At 33.2% G+C, this 17,757-nt stretch overlaps 1 non-coding gene across 1 annotated transcript; it reads left to right on the top strand.

Moving 5' to 3' along the window:
• Positions 1 to 8,801: 8,801 nt before the first annotated feature.
• TRNAY-GUA (transfer RNA tyrosine (anticodon GUA)) lies at positions 8,802 to 8,887 on the top strand. Its single transcript is given in 2 exon segments — positions 8,802 to 8,838; positions 8,852 to 8,887. It is a non-coding gene; the product is annotated as a tRNA-Tyr (tRNA).
• Positions 8,888 to 17,757: the final 8,870 nt, after the last annotated feature.

Consider the following 17,757-nt stretch of genomic DNA (forward strand, 5'->3'; position numbering starts at 1 on the left):
AGGATAAATTCTTTGTCTTTTGGACTGTGTTGTTGCAGTATTAAACAATTCAGTGTTCATAATTATTTTAGTTAAAGTTGGTCTTAGTACATACAAGTTATTTTCTAATTTTGCTCAACAAATTTCAACACCTTTTCTTATAATAAACGTTTCATTAGAAAGAAAAGAGATTGACATAAATTGTTCAAGTAAGCAAGCAATAAAAATTAAATTCCTCTTCATTTGAGGGACAATGTACACATTATCTAATAACATGTATCTATGCTTGCTGAAAAATAACTTAACATTGCCTACCACAACAGAAGAAACGATCTCCCCAGTTCCACCTCTGAGAGACATCTCTCCGGTGTCCAACTGCCTCCATGAACTAATTCCCTTCTTTTGCTTTCTTCCTCTCGGCCAAATACTTCGGGCAATTCCTCTAGTGTCCATCAACACCAAGTGGAAACATTTCCCTTTGGCTACAGCCTTAACCTTCTTCCCTTTCTGGGTAGCAGTGGGGACAATTTTATTCCCTTGTCCACCCTCTTATTCTTTAAGTTCTTCGAACCCGAAGAAGAAGATCCAGGCTTAGTCCCAAAGGTCGAACCTCTATGGAAGTTTTTGTTGGAAGTGACAACATTTGCCTCCCCTTCAAGTCAGGTTGTATTCCAATTTATTTATCACAATGTTGCTGCGAAACTGAAGGAAGCTCTTCGGAAGAGACTCCATAATAAAAATGACTTGGCTGGACTCATTTATGATAGCGTCATTCATCTCTGCCGCGTTGAAGTGGACCATCATACCGAGAACATGTTCTCGGACAGATGTTCCCTTTTTTATCCATGAGTTGAAGATGAATTTGGGAGCTTTATACATGATTTGTGAGGAAGATTTTCCAAACAATGTCACGCAATGGATCCATAATCTCGAGTGTAGTGATCATTGTCTCATGCTTTTGGCGAAAACATCAGATATGTTGGTCAAGATGTAGACTCGGGCCTTTGAATTGGCCTTTGTCCACCTGTCAATGTGCCACAAACAGCTTTCGTGGCGTCAGGTCCAAGGCCCTCCGAACAGGCCTTCGTTAAGACAAAGTAGAGATCATCTACTACGAGTATGGTGTTAAGGTTCGTTTTCCATGTGGGATAGTTATCCCTAGTCAGTTTATTGGTGGCGAGAAGAGAAATTAAAGACGTAGACATAATTGCTAAAAAGAAACAGATTCTTAGAACTTTGCAATAACTCTTTAAACCTATCAAATTTAGCAAATTAAGAAATAATTAACCCTAACAATTAAATAATTTGCAATGACGCTTCAGTGATCTAGAGCAACAGCTACCGTAGGACAGACAGCTACTCCTTCATTGAATTGAGACGTTCTCAACTAAATCTTACACCGAAATAACTCTTAATCCTATAATCATTAGTCACCATTTATTTGGTGAGGAAATTGCTAACTAGCTAAAAAATTCCCCGTAAGTGTGACCAAGCATTTTTAGACCTCGAAGGTCTGCCCCAATAATCCCGCCGTAGGGAAGGACAATATTGGAGCAAAACCTAAGAAATCCTTATTTTTTTCTGGAGTTTGTCTTGGTTTCAATTCCATAACAATGGACCCTCCATAGGGATGATCGCTCCAGGACGACACGCAGGTCATGTATGAAATCTCACGATGCAAATTAATGTTGGAGACCGTAGGATATGTTGCCACATGTCCTTCTCCCGATTACTATGAATACTATCTTCATTCACCTCGATATTAAATCATGCAAACATCTTCAATAGGGAGGCCGCGCCCTGGGCGACACGAGGCCGAGCATGGAAGTCACGATGTGAACTTTAAGGAGAAACGTGAAAAAAAAGATATATCATATATACCTTGTATATCAAAATATACGTAGTATATTACATATTCTATTTTTCTCTCACTTAGTATTCTAAGACTAGGGTATATTACTTAGGTAAATTCTGACTAAGTGAAATTAACTAACTGAATTTTTAGTCGGCCCAATATAACTATTTACATTGGTAGTTGTACACTAATGTTTTAGTTTATTAAACGTTTTAATAAACTAATGATATTATTGTATACATATAAAAAATTCAACCCCCAGGTAGAGATGTTCTCTTACGGTCAACTTAAGTACCTCAACCTATACAGAACTTTGCTAAGACAGGGTTCCTTATAGGCAATATTTTTTAATTTTTTTCTTTTATCTTTTATCTTTTTTCTTATTAAGAAAAAACTCTAACATTATTAGGGAAAAAAAACTTTAACATAGGGTTTAATTAGTTAATTTACTCTTTTTAAAACAAATTAATTAATCCTAGACATGCAATACTAAGCTTTAAATATACACATAACAATTATACATATAATTAAACTTATAGGCATGTATCAAATGACATTCATAAAATATAACAATTATATTTACTAAAGAAATTTTATGCTCAATGCAACTTATTTTTCCATTAATTAACATGACAATTATATTAATTAAAAGAAAAATACAACATGCTTCATATAACACTTATATTAATACAATGCATGATCTTTTTTAACCTATGGTGGGATTTTAATCTAAGTGGCATACTTTATGCATCATACATTTAATTAAACATACATTCATAATGCATAATAATTAAATAAGCAGCAAATATAATTCAATAGGGAAGCACTCGAAACTCTAGGCAATGTCCCAACATTATGTCTATTTATGGAATTTATCTGTCTAAGGATCAATGTCTTAAGACACCTCAAGAAGTTGAGGATATGAGACACATACTCTATGCTTCAGCACTGGGCAGCCTGATGTACGTTATGCTGTATACTAGGTCTGACATTTGCTATGCAGTAGTGATGGTCAGTAGGTATGAATCAACCCAGGATATGATCACTGGACTGCTATTAAGGGAATCCTCAAGCATCTTAGGAGAATGAGGGACTACAAGCTCGTGTATGGCTCTAAAGATTTGATCCTTACAAGATACACTGACTCTGACTTCCAACCAGCAAGGATTCAAGGAAATCCACGTCGAGGTCATAATTCACTCTTAATAGAGGAGCAATAGTTTGGTAAAGCATCAGACAAGGATGCATCGTAGACTCCACTATGGAGGCGAGTACGTTGCAGCTTATGAAGCAGCAAAAGAAGCGGTTTGGCTTAGGAATTTTTTAACTGATTTGGAAGTCGTTCCAAACATGAACTTGCTCATCACACTTTATTATGATAACAGTGGTGCTGTGGCAAATTCTAAAGAACCTCGAAGTCACAAGAGAGGCAAGCAAATTGAAAGGAAGTACCACCTTATACGGGAGATAGTGCAACGAGGAGATGTGATCGTCACAAAGATCGCTTCGGAGCACAACATTGTCGATCCTTTTACGAAGGCACTCACGGCTAAAGTGTTTAAGGGCAATCTAAAACGTCTAGGTCTACAAGCGGTTAATCTAGGGCAAGTGGGAGAAATGTAATGGGTATAGTGTATATCCTAGTTTATTGTATTTGTCTCTTTGCTTTATGATTATATACACTCCACTAGAGTTTAGTTCAAGTGGGAGTTTGTTGGGTGTGTTGCCCTAAACTCATAGTTTGTAATTATGTAAAAACAAATTTATATTCGAAAAAGTTATGGTTTCATATTCAATCAATTTGTTGTTGAATTTATAGCATTTCATTATCCAAATCCAATAAACTAAACATCTAAGGTTATTATCATGTAACCGAGACAATATATATACTGGCTATATATTTGACATATCCTCGATATACAAGTGGATAATGTCCCGGGAATAACCTAAAGGGTCTATAGTATATGGATAAGCTAGGTACCTTATCTTGGCAACACTATGGATACGACCCACTTTTTAAATGTTACAGACAATCAATCCAAGTTGTTCGTGTGGAGACATGCGAGTGGGGGTATCCTATATAATGAGTTTGTATAAGACCGAACTGTGAAATAGTCCATCTTTAGATGTAATGTCGTTGACTAACAGATTGTTATTTAATTGGATGACCAGACAACTCATTCTCAATCCTAAGTGAGTTATGGACTCCTGCCCGTGAGGCCTCGTCCTTTGATTTGTATGGGTGAGAGTGGCCCGAGTGGCCCGAGTCGCCGACTCAACATTCCTACAATTTTTGGACCGAGATCGAGTGGGGAGCTGGAAACATAATTTCACAAGATGGAATTCACTCCTCCCGACTTTAGGGGAGTAGATGAGTGTTCTCTTAAATGCTGACTTCAGGACTTGAACAAGGGGTCTCACTCTCTCACTGGGCCGAGAGAGACTTCCGGTTATTGGTCGAACCATAACCGGGTTGTTCATTGGAGGAGCAGTGGTATTTAAGGAGTAAGATGTAACTCAGGGGTAAAACGGTAATTTGACCCAGCTTGAATTACGAGCATGCGTGAAGGATTTACTTATCATGAATGGTCATATATTCGTGGACACGAAAATATTTTACAGTGAGAAGAGTACAGTGAAGGGACGTTAATCCCGCAGCGGAAGTAAAGAACGTGTTCTTGAATTTTAAGGATAAAAACAGCACATTAAAGAGAAAAATACAAGGGAAGAAAACTCACTTTTGAACACCATTAATGAAATAATATACTAATAAAATAATATATTAATAAAATAATACACTAATTATAAAAGAATAATAATAAAAAAAAACAACAGTAACAAACAAAAATACACTCATCTAAAATATGCTCACTCTTTTTAACTATTTGACAATCACTATTATTCAACCTCATAAATTGTGGAACGATAACGTTGCAAGCTTAGGATCTAAGATATAGATTTGACACATGCATTCCTTGCAACTTGACGAATATGCTACCCATAGAATCTTGAGATATTTTTCAGATTGAATAATCTTTGAGATAATGTTTTGAGAAAACTAAGTTTTGTGAAGAAAATAGTGAAAGAAAGTTTATTTTTATAGTAGTAGAAGATAAAACGTTACAAAACTTTTGGAATTCTAATAAGTAAATAAAGAGAAAATTTTAATTTTATGTGATAGAAAACCTTTTCCCATTCTACCCTTTTAAGATTATATACATTTCTTATTATTGATAATTAAGAATTAAGAATTAATATTTATAATAAAATTATTAATGCAATAGTTTGTAAATTTATAAATTAAGGAAAGGATAAGAATGTCCAAAATTTTTTTTTTAAGATCCTCCCATTTTAATATAGTATAGCATATACATATATATACATACCTATTTTATTTATTTTATTGAACTATATAATCATAACATCTATAGAAGAATAACACTCGAAACATAAAAAATTCTCAAATTCAGATTCTTGCCTTTCTTAATCAAGTGAAGTAAAATTCACGCAGGAGTTCCATTTTATTTTATTTATTTTTTTTCTCTGTCCCTTCCTCCAAGTTAGCACAGGACTTTTTCCTCTTTTCTGTCTTTTTTTTTTTCAATTTTCATTTTATTTCACCCACCTTACCTTTTTTTCCTCTCATTATTAATCACTATTAATTGAGATTTTGTCTGCCTCATACCTGCATAAGTTTTGTTTTATTTTCTCTCTCCCAGTCTCACACCGAGGTCCGAATTCTTCTCTCTCTTAACCATTTGGTTTTAGCTTCTTTCGAGAGGAGATTAGGGATGGCTAACGGGACAGGATCCCATATCTACCTTATTGGGGATTTTTTATCAATTTCCGTCCTCGTCCCCGAAATTTTGAGGCAGGGAATGCCCTGAAAAATATATATATGTTTTATAATTTTTAAAATTTTCTTTTTTTTTGGAAAGTTTTATAAATATTTTACTTCTTTAGAAAAATAAACTTCTTTTATAGAAATAGTGCAAAATTTAATTAAATATCATTACAATGTTCTAAATAATTAAAAAAGTATTTATTGTTAGATTTAAAGGTGTGAAAGAAAAGGAAATTTAAAGAAACTTATTCATATACCTTATGAATATGTTTATTTCTTTAGTGGTTTTATTTCTTTATTTATTAAACTTGAAGTTATGTATTTAAATGGAAAATTGTTTCCTTATTTTGTTAAAGTTACAAATACATGTGTTAAAGTTACCTATGTAACATATGTAAAAATGTTACATATGTGTTTAATTTTGAGTGAGATGTTACTTGCTTGTAAAACTATATATAGTTGTGGATTTCATCATTTTGAGATATCCAAGCATACCACAATTGGGTATTCTCCTCCTCCCACAAGAATTCTCTATTCTTTTGAGTTGTTTTTCTTGTTTATGGTGAGAGCAAGTATCTAAGAGTTCTGTCAGATCCGAGTAGTTCGAGGTTACAGTTCTACCGGAGTTAGTCGTTGTATCCTGCTGAGACGATCGCTGCAGTCTGCTAACAACTTGTGCAGAGCGAATAATTGTCTTCAGGTCAGCGTTATTGAAGCGTGCCTTGATTATTTTTATCAAATTTTGGTGTTCATCGAGTTGTTCAAAATTATATTGTTTGTAGCCAGTTACGTTGTAATCTGTTTGTCAATACTACACAGTTCATATATACAGCGTATATTTACCCAACATTTATAAAATTATAAAATTAATAAAATATTAAACGGGACAGGGATGGGGTTGGGAGACCTCGCCCCATCCTCATTGAGTCCCCCAATCAGGATCCTCAATTTGACCTCGTCTCCAGTCAAATTGGGAATTTCCCGACCTGACCAGCTCGAGTACCTACAGGATCGGGTTCCGCAGATTTTTTTACCATCCCTAGAAGAGGTTGATTAATATGTTTTCAAAAGTGGAGAGAACACACGAGAACACAAAGAAAAAAGCTGCATTTTTTTATCTCCTAGACGTCTTCCAAGTTAGAAGAATTACAACCTTCTCTCATTTGCCAATGGGAAATATTTGATCTACAGATGAGAAGATTTGAATACTTTTATTACAACCTTTACAACCTTCCAATATTGTCATTTTTGTCAATTTGGATATAGTTCAACTATTATACAGTCATAAGTTATATAAGGCAAATCCTTTTAGTGGGCTTGCAAAATTTGTTTAGAACAAGTCTAAAACATCTCCCCAAGAAAAGTAGGCTTGAGTAATTATCTTGCGCGAAAATAAGAAAAACCTTTTTTTAATATTTTGTTGTTTTTCTTTAAAAAAGATAAAGATCTTTTAATTAATGAAATTAATTATGTTGTTGATTTTAAACAATTCTAAATTAATTTTATTAAAGTTTAATTAATTTCGTTCTTCAAACCAAATATTTTTGTGCATAAGAGAACTTATTCTTCTTGAAACTAGTGTGCGTTTTAGGAAGAGGGTTGAGTGAACCTTGAGGAGCAATCAGCATGTAGACCATTTAGCTCTTAGAAGAAATTGCTTTTAAGGTAGTTGGCTTTGTTTTCTTCCATGTTGTTCATTTTTTTTTACCTATAATTTGAGCAGGTTTTTTTTCGCGTACCTAAGATGAGGATTTAAAGAGAATGCATAATGGAGGGCATGGGACCTCAACATTCTCCCTCTCGATCTCCTCTCTGCAAACGAGTTCATCCGAATCAATGATAATATGTGTTATAAGGGAGTCAGTTTTCAACGCGCGCGACCTTGGTTCGGTACGCTCGGTGCCCTCTTATCGCCCTCTTAATTTGCCAATAACTAGCAACGACACTTCCTGTGTTGAGTCGCTATCCTTTGGGAAGGCAGCTCGTCATCGAAATGTCAAGATTTTCACTCACATTATAGTAAAGAATAGAAAGGCGTATGCTTTGGCTGTTGGAACTGTTGCTGTTTAGATTTTCTTTTCCTATTTCCCTCATTAAATAAAATACACGAGTAAAAAAGTGTTGGAGAAAGAAAATAGGCCATAACTTGGAATTGAAAGAAAATATTTAGAGACTTATGCTTTGGCAGTGCAATTGGAACTTAATTGCTTACTAGGAGTGGAGAACACCTTAAATAATAGAGATTATGAAGGACCCTAGAAAGTAACAAATTTAGTGTCGTCGTTTAGGGAAATACATCACTCTTTTATATTCCAAGAAGTCACATTGAATAACTCAAAAACCTTATTTAAAATACAACTTACATTAACTAATATTTTGAAAATTACAAATTACATTTTCAACAAGAAAATATATATATATTATTACTTCGAATTGAACAAATCAACCCAAATGAACTTTAAATGTATATTATTAAATTGGTGAAATAAAAATGGAAATTCTTACTAAGATTTGAACCAAATCAAGTCGAATGAACTAAAATATATATTATTATTTCAAAATATTCCTATCCTTTCCAAAAGTTCAATACTATCATTCACCTTTCATAAACGTTTTAAAATACCAATTGAGTAAACATCAATTAACATCTTGAACAAAAAGTTGATGTGACAGAATTTGAAGTAAGCAGACTTTCAGGGTAAAATTGAGTAGACAATCCAGACAAATTTCAACGTACGTTAATTGTCACGTCAACTTTCTCTTAAAAGTAATAACGAATATTTGGTTAAGTGTATTTTTCAAATATTTATGAAAGTTCAAAAGATAGTATAGAAACTTTTGAACGGTTAGAAGTATGTTTTCTAAACAAATATTAAAGTTTAGGGGAACTTTTCGTAATTTAGCCTACACTATAGATGGTGAGCTTAGTTCAACTGTTAAGACATCTTTCAACTTTTCTAGAAGTAGGAGGCTCAAACTATGATATTACCCAACCCCCAAATGTTTATTGTTGTATAAAAAAATAAATAAAAATAAACATTATACTTGAGGGTGGCCTTATTTGTAGATACATTATAATATTTATGTATATGTATACTACAGAGACCACATTTTATACGTATTCCGACCTTAGCTCAGTTGGTAGAGCGGAGGACTGTAGTCGATAGCAGCTAATCCTTAGGTCGCTGGTTCGAATCCGGCAGGTCGGACTTTTATTTTTTTATTTTTATTTTCGTTTTCTTTTGCATTCCTTTTTTTTTTTTATTTTTTTTACGTTTTCTTTTGCATTTTTTATTTCGTTTTCTTTTGCATTCCTTGTATTTTTTTTTTATTTTCGTTTTCTTTTGCATTCCTTTTTTTTTATTTATCATTTTCGTTGTCCTTTCATTCCTTTTATTTTTTTATTTTTATTTTCGTTTTCTTTCGACATTCCTTTTATTTTTTTATTTTTATTTTCGTTTTCTTTTGTATTCCTTTTTATTTTTTATTTTTATTTTCGTTTTCTTTCGCTTCCTTTTATTTTTTATTTTTATTTTTGTTTTCTTTTGCATTCCTTTTTATTTTTTATTTTTATTTTCGTTTTCTTCTGCATTCCTTTCTTTGGTTTTCTTTTGCATTCCTTTTTTTTCCTTCGAGTTTTATTTTATTTTATTTTATTTATTTATTTATTTTTATTTAAGAATCTGTATTGTTCGATAGACAAATATGTATTATATTATTTTTACCATCTAATAATAAACACCACTCAACCCAAAAGTTTAATTTGATGAATTAGGTAAATTTAATTCATATATTGTATATCTAACACTTCTCCGGATCTTAGGCTCTGATACCATCTTTGACTTAGTGATGATTATAGTTTGTAACCATCTTTGAACAACTTATTAGCTTCTCTAAAATAGTTTGTCCTAGAATATATTAGAGCCACGTGTTGGAATTAATTTAATAATTAATTTTCATATGTGGGTAACAAATTAAAAAGCAATTATATTTGGGTTATTTAATGAGCATCTTGATTATGGACCCATGACTTCTCATTTAGTGGTGTGGGTTGCTGAGTAGAGACCAACCCATTAATCTTAGGGGATGATGGGAAACCTAGGATTAACCAATAAATATATGGTTATGGTCCCCAATACACTATGCTTCTTAAGCCTCCTGTTCCCCATCAAACATAGAATAATGCCCATATTTGGTTTGGGTTGTATAGTTGACGAAGACCACAAACCACAACTTGTTGCAGATCGTGGTCAATTTATCTAATGGTTTCAAGTAATTCTAATCTCTTTATAGATTTTGATTTTCTTCCATACTTAAATCCTTGGTCTTGATTATTGTGGAATTTTATGGCTTTTATTTTAGAATAATCATGAATTAGGATTTGTTTAAAATTTCCAACAAATGGTATCAGAGCAAGTTTTGTATGGATGATTACTGGATCTTTAAGAGTTAAGTTCAAGCATTGTTCTTTTAATAACTTATTTATTTAAACAACAAGTTATTTAAATTATTTGGATTGATAAGATGTTTGAACAATTTTCAGATTAAAATTCTTAATTGATTGAAAATTTTTCGAATTTATGCTTGACTAATTTGATAAAGTTTAATTTTTTTAATTAACAAATTAGTTGTGATGATATCTTTATTTTTCATTAAAAGAAAAATTAAAGAAATTGCGGCACTCCAATAAGGTGTCGTTGAAGATAACGGCTGGTGCGTGGAGATAGTGCCCTAGCACCAACTATTTTTGAAATGTTGCAGTGCGCAAACTTACAGATGTATTTTTTTTTTTTTGCTATTTATTTAATTTTTCATTATTATTTATTTAGTTATCAATTTATATCCTCTTTTGAATATTCTGGGCGAATTTAAATATGGAGGCCGATTTAATTTTCGTTGTGCTAATTAAAGATTGTTGATGATGGTGAATAAATTAACAATTTAATCAATACTTGGCACAATTTTTAAATTTCTATGAATGTTTTGATTTAGAAATATTATTGTTAATTGTTGAAAATATTAGGTATTTTATTTTCATATAGAAACAATTAATAATAATTAAGTAATAATTTTGTGAGATTTGAGTATTGTTGTTTATGCCAATTGTGACCGGCCCAAAGGAATGTCACAATTTGGCCAAATAACAAATACACTTACAATTATGAAATTAATTATTGATATTAGATTATTGTGCGCTGCAATGAGTGCTCCGTAGTCTATGTTGAATTGTTGATGAGTTATAATATCAATAATATTCGTTTTCGGAAAATCCAGTTTTTATTTTTTATTTCTAGATTTAATAAATTGTTTAGAGGACTTTTCCCATTATTAAATTATGCATATAAAGATATTATTATTAATTTTGAAAATAATTTTGGTAGTTTTATTTTCATAAAGATAAAATTAATAATAATTAAAGTTATATATGTTGCATAATTGTCTGATCCTTTTGATTGGTGTTAATTTGATGAATCATGCTGCCAAAGTAGCCTCTGATTTCTGATATTGATATCTTTCAAAATTATCAGATGTTTGTGGATCTGTGTATTTATGCACTCTGTAGTCGGCCCAAAGAAAGACTTCAGTTTGGCCAAATAACATGTCCACATATAGTTAGATGGTGACAAACATGGATAATATAAAGTTATGTCATGTGAGTGATTGTTGGCCCAAATGAAGACTTTCACTTGACAGGATTGATTATCAATGTTTGATCACCACATTGAGAGTACCACTTGCAAGTTGATATTGTCGGCCCAAAGGAAGGCTATCAATGTTGTGCTAGATATCTTGTTGTCCTCATTGAGTTCATAAAAGGTTAATTTCGAGTATGTTTTATTATTGAATTAGTTATTGTTAAATACTATTTAATTGCCTTATTGTGTATTTAAGAATACTTTTTATTCAAGTTTGCATGAATTTTCGATAAACAAAGGAAACACTTCAACTTTTGCAAATAATATCCCTTTAAGGTTTAATTGGGATCTTGAAAAGTAGGAGTAACCTAAATTTCATAAGTATTATTACAGTATTTTGCAACATTCTAGGGGATTATGTTTAATGAGGAAATAATTAGGAAATCCCTTAAGGATGTTGAGTTTGGGGGAAGATAAAGTAAACAATGTTGTATTTAAGAGAAACTTAGTTATTTTCTCTTTATAACAATATTAGTAGTAAAGAATAAAAATCCTCCTCATTTTAGTAAAACAAACTCAACATCATTAAAAATGTCATTAAATTAAGTAGAAGAGATATGAGAAATATGATTGTAAAGATTTAAGTTTGATAAAAGAGTATATTCTTTACCGTCAAACAAAGTCTTATCTCCTAAAAGAAGAAAAAATGAATGTCACAAAGAATGTGTCGAAACAACAAACAATGAAGATATTTTACATTTTGTTATATTGCTTTTAAAAGACAATGTTAACAAATATAAGGCTCATCTAGTTGTTAATGTTTCAATTCTTAAGGTTGACATTAATTTTTTTAGAGATCTTTTCTATAGCTTCCCGAAAAGTTCTTTCAAGTAAATGACACAATGCTTATAACTTTTTTTGAGTTATGTCAGATGAATATAAAGATTGGTTTCTTAATTGTATAATCTATGAAATCAATAAGCTTGTATGTTTTGGAGACTTTTGATCTAGTAACACAAAGTTTCAAAAGGTTTATATTCATCTGTGATCTCAATGAAAATTTTTTTTATCTGCAATTTCATAATTTTCATTACATATTGATATTATCATATGTAATATCGGAAGGTAATAAGAGTAATAATTAATTACAGGTTTAGTGGGAGTAAATTTATTTACCTAGTGTAATATATCTGTAACATAATAAAGGCTTTATTAGAGGATGAAAACTTGCATGAACATATCTCTTTTATATTGTGAAATGATATTGTAAGATCAATCTCAAGTAACATTGAGAACTCACAAAAGAACTATGTTGAAAGGTATTGCAAGTTCTCTAGCATAAAGATTTATGCACGAGGAGATATTGAATCACTAGTGAAGATTAACTCATTGTCAATAGAGGCCCCTTGAATAATAAAGTAAAATAAAAAAATAAAAAAAAATTCATGCTTAAAGTCTATATGCTTCCGTTGTATTATTCATATCAAGAATGAAAGACAATTTTTGATAACTCTTAATTGGATCTAAAGAGTTGGTTTTTTTTTAAAAAAAAAAAGGTTACATGCTCACTCATCAAAATCATATTAATTAGAGATCATAAGGCTATTTGATTTTGATAATTTGAGTTGTCATCTAGATCCACCGTTGAGGCTATATTCACCAAAAGTTTAAAAGATACTACTATCTCGTGGTAAAGAGTCACTTTAGTCCCTTTCACTACTAAAGTTTGTGTTTATAGTATTTTGTATGTGACAATGAACTTAAGAATATGGTTGCAAATTTTGTCATTAGGTTGTTTTGACAAAGATATGTATTTTTTTCATATTACAACAACAAAAGCTTTTGTATGAATATTTAAGCTTTAATTGATAAAGAAAATTCAGAGTATTTTTTGTTTAAAGAAATGCAACTCCATCATTGCGGATCCGCTCATTAAGGATTTTCACAAAAGTTTTACGAGCATAATGCTCATATAGATGTGAAAATTATGATATGTCAGTTGAGTGGGAGTTTGTATTTTCTTAAATTAGATATGTGCTTTTTTCTTTTCTGTAGAATAAAGAAGATGGTTTAATTTGTTACTCTGAATGATTTTCTTTCTAAATATAGTATAACATAAAGCTAGAAAGCGTAAACTTTGATCTTTTTAAGGAATAAAGTTGGACCAGTTCGGAATAGACATGTTTAGATCACATTACATGTAATTCCCATGCTACTCTTCTACACTTGATCCATGTCATTGAGTATATTTGGTGTGGTGATCATTGAAGGTTGAGTCGCGATTATACATGTGACAACAGCCGCTTTGCTTCTTCATCAATATGTGAGATGGACCGAATTGTTATTACAAGGAAGTTTATTTTAATAGCATTGAGATGTGCACTAAAGAATAAATTAATATAATTGCTAATAAAGAAAATTGTTACCCAAGTGGGAGATTATTGGAATTAATTTAATAATTAATTCATATGTGGGTAACAAATTAAAAAGCAATTATATTTGAGATATTTAATGGGCATACAAGTGATCTTGATTATGGGCCCATGACTTCCCATTTAGTGGTGTGACTTGCTGAGTAGAGACCAACCCATTAATCTTAGGGGATTATGGGAAACCTAGGATCATAACATAATGTAACCTCGTGAAACTCACCGTAGATGTGTTATGGCTAAATTACTTCCTAAGGGGCCTCTAGATATGGTTGTGGTTGAAAGTCGAGAAAGTTTGTCAAAAACCTCAAGGGTTAGTAGCCAAGTCTGCATGTCTTCTTGATGTAAAAGTTTTGAAACTAATAGGAAGTTATGCAAATTCCTTAATGTTGTAAAAAAGTTTTTGAATTAGAAAAGAGGAGTTAGAAATATTTTTATTTTTGAAAGAAGCGTGGATTATGGTAAAGTTGCTTGAAAATGAGAATAGAGAATTTAGTTTTGACATCTTTCTAAGACATTATATCAGTCATTCACTTAGTTCATCATGGATTGTGACTTATTCATTTATTTAGTATGCTAGTTTTTGGAGTTGAGTTGTTGTTTTTGCTTAGGGACAAGCAAATAGCTAAGTTTGGGGTGTGATGAGCTTTGTTTCAAGGGTGTAAAGGTAGGTTTTATGTATACTTTAAAGTGTAAATGATTCATTAGTGCTTACAAATTGAATAAGTCAAGTACATAAATATTTGAGTATGACACATCACTAAGGCGTGAAAATGAAAATTGAACACTTTTTGAAGTAAATATAGCAAAAACTTGCATCTTTTTCATTATGCAGGTCAAAATAGCGCCTAGTGCTTTTTTGCAATTTTTTTTGCAAAATACTTTGTTTCAAGTGGAGGACAACAACGATATTTTCTAGGTCAACATATTTCGTCAAGTCGACAGTATTGGGGTTGGTTGGAGTTCCATTAAACAAAATCTCATCATTGTAGCACCTAATTCCTCTTTTGATGGCTAGTTGCAATCGTACAAACTCTTGTAAATTCAAGGGTTCTCACACTAATAGATCGTATCATTTTCAGCTTTGTATCATCCATTTCCTCATTCTTCTTATGGTTTAGAATTTTAAAGTTCTTAGTTCATCACTTTTTCAATGTATTTTCATTTAAGTCTTGTATTACGTTTCTTTACAATTTTGCTTTATGTTTCCTTTCTTTTATTTCATTTATTTCAATTATGAATGTTGTCTAACCAGTTTTATCTCCCTTGAAACTGCAGTGAGCTACTATGAGACAAACAAAAAAAACTTCTTTCTAAAAATATTTGATTCAATGCTTGGTTCTTCAGACACTACGATAGGACATGTGATGTGATCATAATTGGCCTCAAGCCCTTGGAACAGAGTCAAGCCAAGATGGGAGCATCACCGCACGCTCAAACGCAACAAGTGCATGCCAACCTCACATGAATATGCCCTCCACGCGCGTGCCTACGCTCCATCGTGCGCATTCGTGCCCATGCAAGCCCAATTAGACGCACGAGGTGCACGCCCCACCATGCCCGCATCCCTGCCGCACGCCTACGCCACCAGCAACTGACTAACCTCACAAGACGTTGTTCCGCACGCGCCTGCCAGCGTCTAGCCCGCGCACGCCTACGCCCGTACCCCCACCTGTCCACAATGCCCACGCGCGCCTTAGCCATGTCAGCGCTTGCGCGCCTCTGCCGTGCTAACCTCACAAGAGATCAGAACCCCGCCAGCACGCGCGTCCGCTTGATGCCAGCGCTACCTGCTGCCCACGTCGAATGCTCTTGCCACGCGTCCACTACCGCACACGTTCCCAGTGCGCGACCAACTCCCATGCACGCAGCCCAGCCTGCTCGCGCGTGCCCCACACCCAAGCATCTGCATCCCACGCATGCATGCCAGCACCTACGCCTGTGTGCGCCTTCGCCCAGCGCCAACTTTCTTGTGCGCACCACAGCCCCATGGGCACCTCACTACTTGATGTTGCAACCCTCATGTGTGCCCACAACTTGCCTTGTCACTTATTCCATCACACTTGAGGAAAAGATTCTCTTCTTATTTCCTTGGTTTATTTTGTGGGATTTGTTTTTTATTTATTCTTTTGATTTAATTTCAACTTTAAGCAAGTTCTTTACTTTTTAGGAATTTATCATTTTTATTTTTCTTTTTAAATTTGTTAGTTTCCTTTAAAGACCATGGGCCTTAGCCTATAAATAGACTTGTACCCCCCTCTTTATAAAACATCTTGGAATTGTCTTTGAATAGGATTGAGTGTTTCTCTCATTGCCGTGTGCAAACCCCCTTCAAATTTCAAATCCTTTTGTGTGGTTAAACTTAGGCCTTCGTATTTGACCCCTCAGAGCATGTTTGTTGGTCATCAAACTCGTTGAGTATTTTCAGCCTCGAGCGTAGTGAGTAATTTGTCTGCTCAAGGTAACGACTGCAAAGGTAATCCCTCTAACCTTGGCCTTTCGGGTTGAACCGTCTATACGATTGGATTCAAGTGGCTTGTCGCTCAAGTAACTCAATACGCTTGGGTTGTCGCGTATCATTTGGTATCAGAGCTTAGTCTCTAGACCAGGATATATGTTTAGTTTCTATATTTAAATTCTTGTCATTATCTTTACATTCCTTTATCCAAAAAATCTCATAAAAAGTTTTATTGTTCTTGTTCTTCCGCATGCCATTCAATCTATCATTCTTGCAAAGAATTTTTTATTTCAAAAATTTGCTTTAAAGTGTCAAAAACTTGGTTGTTTCTGTTCTGCATCTCAAAATCTTTCCAACAAACCAAGTTTCACTTTAATCCGAGCCATATAGCCAAAGTTATTAATTTTTCGTCAAACCCCAGATTTTGAGAGAAACCTGCAGAGAACATAACCCAGAGCCAACTGCAAGAATTCATAACTTTTTTTCAGAAGTCCAAATTGAGTGCAATCGGTGCCATTCAAAAGATCTATGTGTTAGCTTTCCATAGAGCCAAGAATAGATAATTTTCGATCAGTGGTTTGGAAGTTATCGCTTTTTTAAAAACATTGTGTAATATGGAAATCCTACAGCCGCCGAAGAAACAGTGTTCCAACTTCGACGATTGATATTTTGCTGATCTTTTTGCTGAATATAGTCAAATCAGATATCAAATTAAAGGTCTTTAAAGAGCTTTCCAGGGACATATAGATTGCCCCCATCTGAGGTCTGTAGTAGAAGTTATCAGCGAAAGAAGAGAAGGTGTCCAAGCAGAAAACTTTTCAAATTTGAAGCTGGACGTTTTTGGTAAAATTATTTGGACCATCAAATGATGTCCAAATCGATTTCTTTTTTGGCAAGTAATCCTAAACACTGATTGTATTTTGATTTAAAATTATTGTTAAATTATTTTTACCTATTTGGACAGCCCGGAGGACAGCCGCCACTTCCACTGGGCCACCCAAGAAAGTCCATCGTGCAGCCCCATAATTTTCTTTGAGAGAGCAGCCCCCTCCAATGAATTCCAAACCTTTTGGCAGCCTACATACTTCAAATACACTTGTTGTGCTATCTTGTGCCACTGATTGGAGCCCCATGCGAGTTGTATACATCACACACCCTTCACCCAATTGCACCCTATTTGTCGCAAAGTCCACTGTTTTGTTGGTAAGTCTATTTTTGTGTGTGTTTGCACTACAAATTGGATTTGTAAATCTTTTTAGTTAGTTTTTTTATTTCATTGATTTTATTTGCATAATTCTTTCTTTGTTTAGCTTTAACTTCAATTTGTATATTGTAGTGGAGTTCTTTATAACCAAGAGCATTAGGCTTAAAGTTGTCTTTATCATTCTTGTTCATATCTTGCCTTATTCTTCATAACTATCATTTGATACCATTATAACTATCATTTGGTATTCTTTTGAGTCTTGTCTTTGGTGTCTTCTATACCATTGACCCCTAGTAAAAAAAAATGATATTTTTGCAAGTTTCTTGTAGGCTTATACTCACTTGTTCTAAGA

Source organism: Momordica charantia (genome assembly GCF_013281855.1).
Source record: "Momordica charantia cultivar OHB3-1 chromosome 7 unlocalized genomic scaffold, Mcharantia_2.0 BLBB01000007.1, whole genome shotgun sequence".
NCBI classification, from domain to species: domain Eukaryota; kingdom Viridiplantae; phylum Streptophyta; class Magnoliopsida; order Cucurbitales; family Cucurbitaceae; genus Momordica; species Momordica charantia.